General features: G+C 45.0%; 1 pseudogene across 1 annotated transcript in view; it reads left to right on the forward strand.

Annotated features, from left to right (window-relative positions):
* LOC147668260 (uncharacterized) overlaps positions 1-15832 on the forward strand; it is a 110276-nt pseudogene that overhangs the window by 25095 nt on the left and 69349 nt on the right. Inside the window, exons 3-4 of the transcript XR_015304138.1 lie at positions 8738-9733; positions 10151-10860. The product of XR_015304138.1 is annotated as an uncharacterized LOC147668260 (transcript). The remainder of the gene's footprint in view (positions 1-8737; positions 9734-10150; positions 10861-15832) is intronic.

Here is a 15832-nt window from a genome sequence, read left to right on the forward strand (position 1 = left end):
CCATTCAGATCGCCTGGGAGTTTGAGATCTCGTATGATGCTGCTGGACACAGCCTGTGGCCTGCATTTACGTAAGTGGGCTCAACTCCGATGACGTTCAGATTGCCTGGGAGTTTGAGATCTCCTATGAAGCTGCTGGACACACAGCCTGTGGGGTGCATTTACGTAAATGGGCTCAACTCCGATGCCGTTCAGATCGCCTGGGAGTTTGAGATCTCGTATGAAGCTGCTGGACACACAGCCTGTGGCCTGCATTACGTAAATGGGCTCAACTCCGATGCCGTTCAGATCGCCTGGGAGTTTGAGATCTCGTATGAAGCTGCTGGACACACAGCCTGTGGCCTGCATTCACGTAAATGGGCTCAACTCCGATGCCCTTCAGATCGCCAGGGAGTTTGATATCTCGTATGAAGCTGCTGGACACACAGCCTGTGGCCTGCGTTTACGTAAATGGCTCAACTCCGATGCCGTTCAGATCGCCTGGGAGTTTGAGATCTCGTATGAAGCTGCTGGACACACTGCCTGTGGCCTGCGTTTATGTAAATGGGCTCAACTCCGATGCTGTTCAGATCGCCTGGGAGTTTGAGATCTCAAATGAAGGTGCTGGACACACAGCCTGTGGCCTGCATTTACGTAAATGGGGTCAACTCCGATGCCGTTCAGATTGCCGGGGAGTTTGAGATCTCGTATGAAGCTGCTGGACACACAGCCTGTGGCCTGCGTTTACGTAAATGGGCTCAACTCCGATGCTATTCAGATCGCCTGGGAGTTTAAGATCTCGTATGAAGCTGCTGGACACCCAGCCTGTGGCCTGCATTACGTAAATGGGCTCAACTCCGATGCTATTCAGATCGCCTGGGAGTTTGAGATCTCGTATGAAGCTGCTGGACACACAGCCTGTGGCCTGCATTACGTAAATGGGCTCAACTCCGATGCCGTTCAGATCGCCTGGGAGTTTGAGATCTATGAAGCTGCTGGACACACAGCCTGTGGCCTGCGTTTACGTAAATGGGCTCAACTCCGATGCTGTTCAGATCGCCTGGGAGTTTGAGATCTCGTATGAAGCTGCTGGACACACGCCTATGGCCTGCGTTTACTTAAATGGGCTCAACTCCGATGCCCTTCAGATGGCCTGGGAGTTTGAGATCTCGTATGAAGCTGCTGGACACACAGCCTGTGGCCTGCGTTTACGTAAATGGGCTCAACTCCGATGCCCTTCAGATCGCCTGGGAGTTTGAGATCTCGTATGAAGCTGCGGGACACACAGCCTATGGCCTGCGTTTACGTAAATGGGCTCAACTCCGATGCCATTCAGATCGCCTGGGAGTTTGAGATCTCGTATGAAGCTGCTGGACACACAGCCTGTGGCCTGCATTCACGTAAATGGGCTCAACTCCGATGCCGTTCAGATCGCCTGGGAGTTTGAGATCTCAAATGAAGCTGCTGGACAGACAGCCTGTGGCCTGCATTTACGTAAATGGGCTCAACTCCGATGCCATTCAGATCGCCTGGGAGTTTGAGATCACGTATGAAGCTGCTGGACACATAGCCTATGGCCTGCGTTTACGTAAATGGGCTCAACTCCGATGCCGTTCAGATCGCCTGGGAGTTTGAGATCTCGTATGAAGCTGCTGGACACACAGCCTGTGTCCTGCATTACGTAAATGGGCTCAACTCCGATGCCGTTCAGATCGCCTGGGAGTTTGAGATCTCATATGAAGCTGCTGGACACACAGCCTGTGGCCTGCATTACGTAAATGGGCTCAACTCCGATGCCGTTCAGATTGCCTGGGAGTTTGAGATCTCGTATGAAGCTGCTGGACACACAGCCTGTGGCCTGCGTTTACGTAAATGGGCTCAATTCCGATGCCGTTCAGATCGCCTGGGAGTTTGAGATCTATGAAGCTGCTGGACACACAGACTGTGGCCTGCATTACGTAAATGGGCTCAACTCCGATGCCCTTCAGATCGCCTGGGAGTTTGAGATCTCGTATGAAGCTGCTGGACACACAGCCTGTGGCCTGCATTCACGTAAATGGGCTCAACTCCGATGCCGTTCAGATTGCCTGGGAGTTTGAGATCTCGTATGAAGCTGCTGGACACACAGCCTGTGGCCTGCGTTTATGTAAATGGGCTCAACTCCGATGCCGTTCAGATCGCCTGGGAGTTTGAGATCTCGTATGAAGCTGCTGGACACACAGCCTATGGCCTGCGTTTACGTAAATGGGCTCAACTCCGATGCCGTTCAGATCGCCTGGGAGTTTGAGATCTATGAAGCTGCTGGACACACAGCCTATGGCCTGCGTTTACGTAAATGGGCTCAACTCCGATGCCGTTCAGATCGCCTGGGAGTTTGAGATCTCGTATGATGCTGCTGGACACAGCCTGTGGCCTGCGTTTACGTAAATGGGCTCAACTCTAATGCCGTTCAGATCGCCTGGGAGCTTGAGATCTCGTATGAAGCTGCTGGACACACAGCCTGTGGCCTGCATTTACGTAAATGGGCTCAACTCCGATGCCGTTCAGATCGCCTGGGGCACTGGGCTTAGTGTTATAATTTCTGATGTCTTTGTCTCCAACTGGAGGGTCAAAAATTTGAATCCTGGTTGGTGCACTATGAATAGTGACTTGTATATTTGTACAGTGCTGTGACGACCCTGCCTGTGAGAGACAGCACTTTGAATAGGAAAGCCAATAGTTTAAAGAAAAAATTAAACAAAATATAAAATAGGCTACACAAATTATAGGATGGGCTCTACAGAGTATAAGATCAGTCGAGCATAATTTGCAAAAAGAGAAAACATGTAAATTCTTACTGTGCTATCAGATGTTACATTTTTAGTAACCGCAATCATTCTGTAGCTAATTTTTTTAAGATTTCTAACGAAAATACTGCATTAAAGAAGTACTGATAACACCCTCACAGGAATCTTAAAAAGAATTACTCTTTGTCACCCTGAACCTACAGGTTTGTCGCTCCCTCGGGTGGTCTGCTCCATTGTCTGCACTCATCTAGTGCAGCTCGTGATCACCTAGGAGTTACAAGTTAGCCATGGCGGCTCCGGGCCATTGCTCACATTGATGGCCCCACCCAGGTCTCTGGCCCTCTGGACAGCTATCTAAACAGAGGCCATGCCCTTTTGAGAAGCTGGTGACCCCATTGCTTCTTCGAACAGTTCTTTTATCGTGGCGCTTCATTTTAAGTGACCAACTATCACCCCAATGGCCTCCTCAAATGGTGCGATGTTTGGGTGACATTCGTTCCGCGAAGTCCTGAAGCGTTCACAAAGCACAAGCCCGAAACCCATCAGCCTATATTTTTCAGGATCAAGACCTAACGAGAAGAACAAACGCAGAATTCAAATGTTTTGATAGAACAATGTCATAGTCACAGTTTGATGCACTGTAGTCGTTCACCGTATTAGCAGGTCTTTTGTAATTAGGCGCTCCTACCTGGAGATGGTGGGTATGTGGTCACTATTAATAAGGGGTTATTGTCCGCCATTGCAGATACACTGTCTACCTTGATACTTCGGCTTTTCCTTAACCTTTGTGTTGTTCTAAAAGTAACAGTAACCTTTATAAGGCAAGTTGGTAAGCTTTATAATGTTGTCTACCAGTTATCGCTTTATCCCCTTCTTGTAAAATATGCAAACCAAACTTGAAATAAGTACACTTTGTTGTGAGAATAGCTATTGTTGCTGCTGATTTCTTTTATTGCAGCACAGCAATGCCTCTATTATTAATCGAACATTGATTATTCGAATAGTATTGATATAATTCCAGAGTGACTTTTGCACCATTAAGGCGATAAATAATACATTGGCCTCATGTTTGTGTTGAATCAGTTTATCCTGTTAGAGTCCTGTCCTTCACACTAGATCCCACCAGCTATTACATGCTCACCTGCATCAGATTCTTCTAGTGCTTGGCCTGTGTTATTGCATTGTCTGCATCAGATTCTGATCGTGCCTGGTCCATGTTATTGCATTGTTTGCCTCAGATTCTCCTCGTGCCTGGCCCGTGATATTACATTGTTTGCATCAGATTCTTCCAGTGCCTGGCCTGTGTTATTGTATTGTTTGTGCCAGATTCTCTTAGTGCCTGGCCTGTGTTATTGCATTGTTTGTGTGAGATTCTTCTAGTGCCTGGCCTGTGTTATTGCATTGTTTACATCAGATTCTCCTAGTGTCTGGCCCGTGTTATTGCATTGTTTGCGTCAGATTCTCCCAACGCCTAGCCTGTGTTATTGCATTGTTTACTCCAGATTTTCCTTTGTGCCTGGCCTGTGTTTTGGCATTGTTTGCATCAGATTCTCCTATGCCTGGCCTGTGTTATTGCATTGTTTACATCAGATTCTCCTAGTGTCTGGCCCGCGTTATTGCATTGTTTGCGTCAGATTCTCCCAACGCCTGGCCAGTGTTATTGCATTGTTTACATCAGATTTTCCTAGTGCCTGGCTTGTGTTAATGCATGTTTGCATCAGAATCTCCTAGTGCCTGGCCTGTGTTAATGCATTGTTTGTGTGAGATTCTCCTAGTGCCTGGCCTGTGTTATTGCATTGTTTGCTTTAGATGCTCCTCGTGCCTGGCCTGTGTTATTAGCATTGTTTGCGTCAGATTCTCCCAACGCCTGGCCTGTGTTATTGCATTGTTTACATCAGATTCTCCATATGCCTGGACTGTGTTATTGCATTGTTTGCATCATATTCACCTAGTGCCTGTCCAGTGTTATTGCAGTGTTTGCAGCAGATTCTCTTCAAGCCTGGCCTGTGTTATTGCATTGTTTACATCAGATTTTCCCAACACCTGGCCTGTTATTGCATTGTTTACATCAGATTCTCCTAGTGTCTGGCCCGTGTTATTGCATTGTTTGCGTCAGATTCTCCCAACCCCTGGTCTGTGTTATTGCATTGTTTATATCAGATTTTCCTTATGCCTGGCCTGTGTTATTGCATTGTTTGCATCAGATTCTCCTCGTGCCTGGCCTGTGTTATTGCATTGTTTGCGTCAGAATCTCCTCGTGCCTGGCCTGTGTTATTAGCATTGTTTGCGTCAGATTCTCCCAACGCCTGGCCTGTGTTTTTGCATTGTTTACATCAGATTCTCCTTGTGCCTGGCCTCTGTTAATGCATTGTTTACATCAGATTCTCCTAGTGTCTGGCCCGTGTTGTTGCATTGTTTGCGTCAGATTCTCCCAACGCCTGGCCAGTGTTATTGCATAGTTTACACCAGATTTTCCTTGTGCCTGGCCTGTGTTATTGCATTGTTTGCGTCAGATTCTCCTCGTGCCTGGCCTGTGTTATTAGCATTGTTTGCATCAGATTCTCCCAACGCCTGGCCTGTGTTTTTGCATTGTTTACATCAGATTCTCCTTCCTGCCTGGCCTGTGTATTTGCATTGTTTACATCAGATTCTCCTCGTGCCTGGCCTGTGTTATTGCATTGTTTACATCAGATTTTCCCAACGCCTGGCCCGTGTTATTGCATTGTTTACATCAGATTTTCCGTGTGCCTGGACTGTGTTATTGCAGTGTTTGTGTCAGATTCACCTAGTACCTGGACTGTGTTATTGCATTGTTTGCATCAGATTCTCCTCAAGCCTGGCCTGTGTTATTGCATTGTTTACATCAGATTTTCCCAACACCTGTACTGTTATTGCATTGTTTACATCAGATTTTCCTTGTGCCGGGCCGATGTTTTTGCATTGTTTACATCAGCTGACCGAAGTCCTGACTGGAAGGAAGAACTGCACAAGGCGCGGCTGACGGAGGTCCTGCCTGGAAGGAAGATCTGCACAGGACGTAGCTGATGGAAGGTCTGCCTCGCGGTGACCTCAACGCAGTGTGAGACCCACAAATCACAAGATCCTTCAAGCCCAGCTAGCCACACTGGACGCAATGTACACCAAAGGCCCGATTTAGATTTCAGCGGATTGTTTATTCCATCACAAATGTGACAGGTATCCTGACCGCCCCATTAAAAATGCATTACATCCTGTGGCAATTATAATAAGGCAGACAGGATATCTGTCACGTTTTGATAATGCCTTGGTGTAGTTTGCAGAGTTTACCCCGCGGAACTCCATGAAGTGTCAGGGAAACTCCGTCGCACTCTGCAGACTTCTGCTAGTGGCAGAGTTTGTTAAGTTGCACTGCTCGTACAGATTTTTAGTGCCAGGAATTTAACCCCCGCTGTAAAATCAGCACGAACAGCACTACGCATCGTGCCAGTGGGCACTGCTGCTGTCTGCCGCTCTAATTGATATTCTAATCGAATGGCAGCTTCATCAACAAGAATGGCAGATTTCAACACTCGAGTTGTCTCGACCTGCCGTGACCTCCCGCAATGAGAAATCTCGCCAGGAGGAGGTCTAGCGTATTCTATTTTCTCACAAGCGCTCGTCACGGTACCGTTGGCGAACCGCTTGAGAAAAGAACTCCGTTCTACATGGAGTTTTTTGGACCAGTGGGCAATCTTCGCGAGCTCCGCCGGCAGAGCGGAATTCTTCACCCACCCCTAGTTTTGAGGCAATAATCTGTTGGACAAACTCCTAACTAGGCCCTTTGTCTGCAATAAATGCTGTAGAAGAAGTGAGATCCATGGCCTTGTGAGTATGAGGCAATTATCTGACTTCTGATGAACCCCACAGAGTGAGTGCGCAGCCAGAGGGCAGTAGGGGGGGCTGAAGGACATGAAATTAGGTCAACTTGAATATGAGAAATATGGAAAGGTAGAAATGCTGCATCACCTGTGGATAACTGGCACCTCCTCCCGCTCTTCTAAATGCCCATCTGGTCACAAATGGCATCCTGGGCCCCAAAAGGACAACGTCATGCCAGATGCCATGTAATGTTGGAAAAGGGGGGAAAAGAGTAATATGCACACATCTGATGCAGGGTTATATCAGGTAAATTATTGGTTGCGATGGATTCTCTATAAGTACTAAATGACTGATCTCATTGAATATTAAATTATACGAATCAACGTTTGTTTGCCTGATCTGCGCCTATAATGTAAAGGATGGGGCTTACATTGAACCCCTCGTTCTGTTTTACACAAAAGCCCCGGACGGAGCTGCATCTTACAGAACTTTATCTACTTTAGGAAGAACTAAAGACTTGCTTTTTAAAGTTGTCTTCCAGGGCCAGAACCAGGCTCTGTAAGCGGCACTAGTTTCAGGGAGATGGACAGATGCTATGGTGATAGGAAACCCCCCTCAGCTCACAATAATGTTCCAATCTTCCAAGTACAAAGAAACCAGAAATGCTTGAACCAAGGGAGCTGTTGAAAGTGTCAAAGGTGACCTGTGAACGGTGAGGTAAAGACAGGAGTTGGTATTTGAGATGATCTTGAATGAATCGGAAAGATTGAGAAAAAGTGTGTAAATGGAGTTACTTTTGTTGTATACTTCGTAAAGAGTTACTGGAAATTTGACAGCCCAGCCTGATCCAGCTCTTTTTCTAAACTCTATTGTTGTTTAAATGAAATCTTAACCATATGCGTCTATCTTAAGCTATACCTCTAGCACTTGGGTGCTCTGTGAGCGCCCTTACTTTGCTAAGTTACTGTGTAAACACTGGTAAATTACCTCCTTTTCAGACAGTAATTAGATGTCACCTGAGCAACAGAACTTTTAGTTAAATATCTGTGTATGATGAAATATTCCTTGCTAAGTTTCAAAAGCGATAAAGAAGAAGGGGGAGATTTACTAAGATTTTGCACTGTTTGCGTCACAAAAGTGGCACAAAATGGCGCAAAATCTTTTTTCCTAATTTACTTTCGAAATAACAATAAAGTAATGTGACACTGCGCATTGGACAGTTGTGGAACCTCCCTATCTCTGTTCGTTATGTCATGGAGGCGAACAGACTGTGGAGCATCTATTATTTGTTTGCCCTAATTTTAAAGTAGTAGAAGCTCGTGCTTCCTATATAGAGCCTATATATCGAACCTGCAGGTTAACTAAAGAAAAAGAATTACTAACAGTAGGTAAATTGCCTCCGAACGAATTTGTATGTTATAATTTCTACAAGTTTTTTAAAACTATGTTGTTTTTATATTAACCTGTGATGTATTTACTTTCCTATTCTCTGTATCTGTAGTTATGTCATTTCTTATTTTATGTTTGTGGTCCTCTGTCGAGTACCGAAACAAATAAATTATTTTTGACTTTGACTTGACTTGACTTTGCATTGTTTCGCATTACTTTGTGCCATGGGACCTGCCAAGGGTGGTGCATGGGCGTTCCTGTTTAACCACAAAACAAGGTGCAAGGAAGGAGAAATGCTTTCATTTCTCCTTCCTTTTCTGACTTTGCATGTGTGCTGCACTGTGCAACACGTATACAAAATGGTAAAAGCTTTCCCTCGTGTCGAGGCCTAGTAATTTGTACAGGAAGGGTGTCCTTCCTGTACAAAACCGATGCTGGACTCACACACACACACACACACACACCCTAGCGCTCTGGTGCTAAAGTGTGTGCATGGCGCAGGCCCTCTGTAATCAGTGCCGACGCAAGGGAAAGGGAAGGAGAGAGCCATATCTCTGAAAATATGGTTTTCTCCTGTTTCCTTCCTGTCGCGCCACGCAGCGTAGCCTCGCGGGGGAGGGCTGTGCTGCATTGTGTGGAGATTTGGTAAATCTCCCCTGAAATCTCTTTTACAACCAGTTAAACATTGTGAATTCTCATTCAATTATGTTTCCATTTAGTAATTTTAAATATCTTTACATCCAACAGACAACAAGCCTTGAATGTATGAAATGAACATCAATAATGAAGCTAATGCGGTAAATCTTCAATAATAGCAGAAATAATGAGCTACAGTATTCAGGAAAACACCAGCGCAGTCGGCGACAGTGGAACCTGCACACAAACTGACAGATCCCGGATGAAGTATCAAGGGCAGTTCAGTGATTGTAAGAGTCTGAGCTGTGCACCTCCACACCACAAGACGAAGAAATGACCTTAGGAAAATTAAGGCAACAACAATAACAAACCGCCTCCTGTATAAACAAGTGTCCAACACCAGCTTGGATCATCGGATTGGTATGATGTGATAACCACAGTGCTCTGTTTTATAAAATGATGACAAACCATCACTCCGTGTTCTAGGAGAATTGTAAACTCTTTCTGGCCAAACCACAGTAACCAGAGAAGAGCACAACAGAGCAGAGCCAGACAACTGACGGGTAAAGGAAAGAGGAGTTCTTGTATCTACAATACAACAGACTGTCCCGATTTGCACCGGTCAGAAGGAAGATACATCTTTACCCGCAAGTGTACATAGCCATTATCAAATCTAAAGGCACAATAGCCTACAAAGACACCTTCCACATATTAGGAGTGTGGCAAATTCTTGGTGGCTATCGCATTTTATTGTTAAAACAGAAATCAAAGGTGCAAAGTACTGCACACATATAAAGTGTGGGAGAAAAACACAAGTGCTTTATCAGCCATGTCGGCCCATCAGGAAATGCAGTCATGGGATGTAGACAAATATATACCCGACCCACAGACACTAACCAAGAAAGAAGAATCATACACATACAGCAAGAGCTTTAGTTTAACATCACTACTCAAGCTTCATCAGCACACATACACAGGGGAAAAGCCATTCAAGTGCAGTGAATGTGTCAAGAGCTTTAGTAGGTTATCAGAACTGCAAATACACCAGCGAACACACACAGGGGAAAAGCCATTTAAGTGCATTGAATGTGGGAAGAGATTTAGTCAGTTATCAGTCCTAAAACGTCATCAACTAACACACACGGGGGAAAAACCGTATCATTGTGGTGAATGTGACAGTAGTTTTCGTGACTCTTCAGCATTAAGGGTTCATCAGCGAACTCACACAGGAGAAAAACCATTCAAGTGCAGTGAATGTGCAAAGTGCTTTAGTCGGTTATCACACCTTCAAATACATCAGCGAACACACACAGGGGAAAAACCATTCAAGTGCAATGAATGTGTAAAGAGCTTTAGTCAGTTATCAGACCTTGAAAGACATCAGCGAACACACACAGGGGAAAAACCATTCAAGTGCAGTGAATGTGCAAAGTGCTTTAGTCACTTATCAAGCCTCCAACAACATCAGAGAGCACACACAGGGGAAAAACCATTCACGTGCACTGAATGTGCAAAGTGCTTTAGTCTGTTATCACACCTTCAAAGACATCAGCGAACACACACCGGGGAAAAACTATTCAAGTGCAGTGAATGTTCAAAGTGCTTCAGTCGGTTATCACACCTTCAAAGACATCAGCGAACACACACAGGGGAAAAACCATTCAAGTGCAGTGAATGTGCAAAGTGCTTTAGTCACTTATCAACCCTCCAAAAACATCAGCGAATACACACAGGGGAAAAACCATTCAAGTGCAATGAATGTGCAAAGTGCTTTAGTCACTTATCAAGCCTCCAACAACATCAGAGAGCACACACAGGGGAAAAACCATTCAAGTGCACTGAATGTGCAAAGTGCTTTAGTCTGTTATCACACCTTCAAAGACATCAGCGAACACACACCGGAGAAAAACCATTCAAGTGCAGTGAATGTGCAAAGTGCTTTAGTCGGTTATCACACCTTCAAATACATCAGCGAACACACACAGGGGAAAAACCATTCAAGTGCAATGAATGTGTAAAGAGCTTTAGTCTGTTATCACACCTTCAAAGACATCAGCGAACACACACAGGGGGAAAACTATTCAAGTGCAATTAATGTGTAAAGAGCTTTAGTCAGTTTTCAGACCTAAAAAGTCATCAGCGAACCCACACGGGGGAAAAACCCTATCATTGTAGTGAATGTGACAGTAGTTTTTGCAGCTCTTCAGCATTAAGGTATCATCAGCGAACACACACAGGGGAAAAATCATTCAATTGCAATGATTATGGGAAGAGCATTAGTCAATTATCAGACCTGCAAAGACATCAGCACCCTGGTATAGGAACTTTGTCCTCTTTTTGCGAACAGATTTGGTTTAGGAGCATGGACACTGGGCCTTTATTGGCTCCTCGCCCCCCCCCCCCTCTCTTTTGTTGAAACAATGAACGTATGACATGGGTCACTACTTTTAACACTAGGAGCAGTGACATTAAAAAAGTAATTAACAGCCATTGGCATCTAGTGGCGGATGAGGTAGGAATCCCTGATCCACTGATGCATGTATTCAAAAAAGGAAGAAGCATCAGGGATTATGTAGTCCAATCACTACTTCCAAGCAAACCTAAAGATACTCAGACCACTCTCTGGAATATTCCACCCGTGTTAGGCCACTTTAAATGCGGCACACGTAAAGCGTGCCCTTTAACGTTGGAGCTGAAACACTGCACACAAAATAACTATAAGCACACAATGAGCCAACACACCAATTGTAATTCGGTTGGTGTGATATATGCCATCTAATGCCCTTGTGGATTCATGTACTTAGGCCAAACCATACAAAGGGTGTAGAGCAGGATCCTGCAACACTGCAGCAGGATCCTTTGTGGGGTCCAGGGAGCTCCGATGGTTGAACATTTTTTGAAATTCGGCCACCCACCAGAAAGCCTGAGATGGTGGGTTCTTGAAAACGTCACTATGAATGTGAGGGGTGGCGATTTTGCAAGCACATTAAGTGTGCAAGAATGTGAATGGATGCACATATATGACACTGTCAATAGGGGCCTCAACGAGTATGAGGAAACCACAAGACAAATGGCAAGCTTGCATAATGGTTGACCTGGAATTTCCAAATTAAAATGTCTAGACATACATGCTAATCCTTTACCGTCAGGCAATATGGTAACTGCAATGCTTCTGTTTCACGACACTATTGACGTACTATATACATGGAATGTAATCCTTTTTGGTTTCTTTTGTATAATCTGATACAACCTAGTGCACTTATATGTGTATATATGTTTTATACATGGAATGTGATTCATTTCCAATTACCTGATGTAAATTGTGAAACACGAATGTGACTCATTTCTAATTACCTGATGTCTATTGTGAAACACATATGTTTGGCAATGGATTAGATAACGATATATGCACCTGTAATAATGATTTATGCTGTTGTTATTCATATTTGCACCTTGTTAAATATCACATTTCCCTACATTTTCTGTGCACTTAACACTGCCCGGGATGTTTTTAACAGTAACCTGACCGGATGATTTCTCCTTTCAATATGGTGACCGCTGACGTTTCCTGATCATTCACTGAAGAGTAGGGACTTTAATTTAGAGGAATGGCTACAACTATCTGAGTCCGATCTGAAAAAGGAGGGGCTATTTACAGCCAAAGACGACGTAGGCCTTGGACGTGATTCACCCTGTTTTTTAAGATGGTGGATGCGTTGTGGTTGCTAGGCAACCTACGTAGTATCCACGAACCGCAGTCACGTAGACGACTGCGCTGACAGGTTTCCTTATCTGCAGCGTGCACGTCGTTTCCTGTGTTCTGACATGAGTACATTTTTAATTACAGCCACATCGTTTTAAAATCTACTACCGGAGTAATGCAAGTGACTTTAATCATGGGTGAGTAACACTCGTATTTTTGGTATCAATGAAGCTGATAGAGAGAATGTTGGTCTATGTTGTGGTCACAACAACATTTGCTGTTATGTCTTTTATGTATCATTCTAGGTTAAGCAATAGAAGATGCGTATACACTACTCAAACGCCGTGAATTAACATTGCGGTTGTGCATTTTGATTAATAGTATCTTTCTAGAGCAATGATTGCCATGTATATATGGCTGGTTCTTAAGTGTACTACTCACACGCCGCAAATTAACATTGCGGTTTTGCATTCTGTTTAATAGTATCTTTCTAGAGTAATAATTGGCATATGTGTATGGCTGATTTTTAATTTATGGCTATTTTTCCTCTGCATTCACAGTGCGGATGGAGCACATCTGAATTACTTAAGCCTTACCAAGCTGTGTGGTGCTGACTGATTACACACCAAGGGGCACACCATTGTTGGGTGAGTGCCGTTAATGCAACTTTTTGATGGTTGTTTGACACTAGATATGTGTCACTTGTGAAAATACTTAGCCCGGATATTTATTTGTTGTTGCAGGTGCCCACCTTTGGGGTCACTTTGTTTTCGTGCATATTGAGTTCCCACCCTTTCCCCCGTCCTGATGAAGACCCACTCTTGAGGAAGTCAGCAACCCTGTTTGTCTTAGGGTCGAAACGTCAACATATTCTCCTGGAGCCTGTACCTGTATTGCCCTTTTTTCCCACGTCCTTATCTCCAAAACATTGATTTGAATACGGAGGATATTTCAATCAATCACCAGCAAGAAAGAATTGCATTTTTTTGCTAAAATTAACATCGAGGGCAGACCCATGTCCACCAGTCCAAGGACTTAAACCTTAAACGTGGTGTAAAGTACTCTACTGTATTTTATTTTTTCACGGACCTCTTTGGTCGCTTTCCCACACACAAGCACGTACTTTCTTTCTCATCTGTGCAGGTCCTTTGTGACAAATGAACCCCGTCTTGTAAATAATTGTGTTTTCTTACATTGAACAAAATTCAATGCTTTTTGTAAATGTATAGTGAATAAGAGAATCTACTAGCTTTTTGTCATGATCTCCTCGCCTCCCGGAGCGCGTGAGAGCACCGCGAAGAAAGCACAAGCGGCGCGCTGGACCACATGTACCAGCATGCATAGCGCTAGGACGCTCACTGACCCGCCCATAAAGAGAATGGCCGATGGAGGAAAGGCGTCGGATATTTTGACTCCACGCCGTCCGTTGAGCTCCGCGTTTCCTGTAATCCTTGTGCGGCACCTGGTAGACGAGAAGCGGCTGCTCTCTCTACGCTGAAACCCTGCATTGCTCCGACGCTCACCACGGAGGTGAAAGCACTCTCTCAACACTGAAACTCTGCATTGCTTCGACGCTCACCACAGAGGTGAAAGCAGCGTCTTGGTCCAGTATCGCGGAAGCAGTTTCCCGCAACGTACAGACGCACACCGAGGAGGTGTTTCCGCGTCTGCAAAGATATTTTGGGCAATTGGTCAGAAGTTTAGACGCACACCAAGGGGGTGTCTGCAGCGTCTATGCCCTATACCCTTTGTTTATTAGGCACTAGACAAACGCAAGAGGAGCATTGTCCTGAGGTTCCTTTTTCCTGGGTAGAGCGGCGGCTCCCTAGTCAAGCAGCCTTAATTCCTGAAGAGTGCCCGGCTGGGCATTCTTGTGTCCGCTTTTGCATTGGGGGATACGCCTTAGGCAATACAATGCACCATAGTGGTTACAGCTTTCAAACGGCATTTTCGGCCGTTACTCAGCACGGTGCCCTCCGTTGGCGGATAACGGGACCGGTATTCATGCGGAGGACGGTTGGAACGCACAAGACTTGCGTAGCTGCCTGCTTATGGGTATCGTTATAACTTTCCTTATTGTTTGTGTTCAAGACTGAAATACTGCCGCGAATTAGCGGATTTTTATTGTGTTCTTTTTGCCTTATTATTTACAATCCTCAGACTAAATAAAGCCGTATTCTCGGATTACCTGTGTAGCTCCCTATTTCGTACTTTGTTAGTGTCTTTATACAACCCCGAGACGTGAGGAAGGTTACACTTTTGGAGAAAATTTCTTTTGTTTCAGGTGTGTTTTCTTGCTTCAACAAAGTATCTCGGGTGAACATAGTGTTTTCTTGTTATGAATCGTAATGGATTTAATCAGATGGTGATAAAAAGTGAAGTGTATGAATATTTAACTTAAGTCATCTGGCTGCGAAAGATAGTTATATGAACTGAACAATAATATTCATGAATCATGTTCCTTACTCTTCAGTCAAACGGGTTTGTCTCTATGGAGCTGCCTTCCCTAGAATTGTTTCGACTAATAATGGTCTTTAGTGGTAGCACAAGAAATTAGGTTACATTTAGTCTCTTACTTCGAGTAAGAACCAAAACTATGACGAGGCTTGAAACGCCAAGGAATCAGCTCTCTCTGCCTCTCTCAGCCCTCACTAGGGGGCATCCACTCTGTCCCAAGTGAAGGCTGGATCACTCACAGCGTGAGCGTACTCACCACCAAAGAGCTCAGCTGAAGGAACGTTGGCCAACAAACTCCGTCAACAAAACTGAGTAATCCAGTTTAACGCGGGAGCTCAGGAAAGAAGGGCTTACTCCGATCATTTCCTGGAATAGTAATTGTAAGTGAGAGCACTGTTCCAGTCCTTGTCAGTGAGGCTGTTCTTGTTTTTGCGGGCTGGTCTGGTGGGGGTGTGTGTGTTGGACCAGGATGCTGAACTTGATGAGGGTTTGGTCTGTCCAGGAGACTGGTGAGGGCTCCTCGAATCTGATGTTGTTAAAGGTGGTGAAAATAGGATTCAGGAGGTGTCCAGCGACTTGGTTTGGTCCCTGTACTCTTTGGGTTAGACCCATGTTTGCAAAGTCTTATTTTTAGTTGGAGTTGTCTTAGCCTTCCAGATAGAACTTCTCATCTCCGAGTTGGATGATATTGCTAGAGTCCAGGGCTAGTGGTGTGACGATGTCCGTTATGGAGCCAATGAAGTTTGTGTGCGGTCCAGGTGGTCTGCAGATGAAAATGCCGCTTAGGGTGAAGTTGGCTGTGATGTTGTGTCTTTGGAGGTGGTGCCGCTAATGGAGTTCTTGTGGATGATGGTGATTCCGTCTCTGAGCTTGTGAAGTCTGTCTTTCCTGGTGATCTTACACCTGGGGGGGAGGTGGCTGTGGAGATGCCAGGTGCCGATGCAGGGTTCAGCCAGGTTTCCGTGAGGAAAAGTAGGTCAGTGTTTTGTGCAGTAGGTCCCAGATCTCTGTGGCTTGGTGAGTGAGTGAGTGGATGTTGATGAACT

This window comes from Lissotriton vulgaris, unplaced genomic scaffold (genome assembly GCF_964263255.1).
Source record: "Lissotriton vulgaris unplaced genomic scaffold, aLisVul1.2 SCAFFOLD_1748, whole genome shotgun sequence".
NCBI classification, from domain to species: Eukaryota; Metazoa; Chordata; class Amphibia; order Caudata; family Salamandridae; genus Lissotriton; species Lissotriton vulgaris.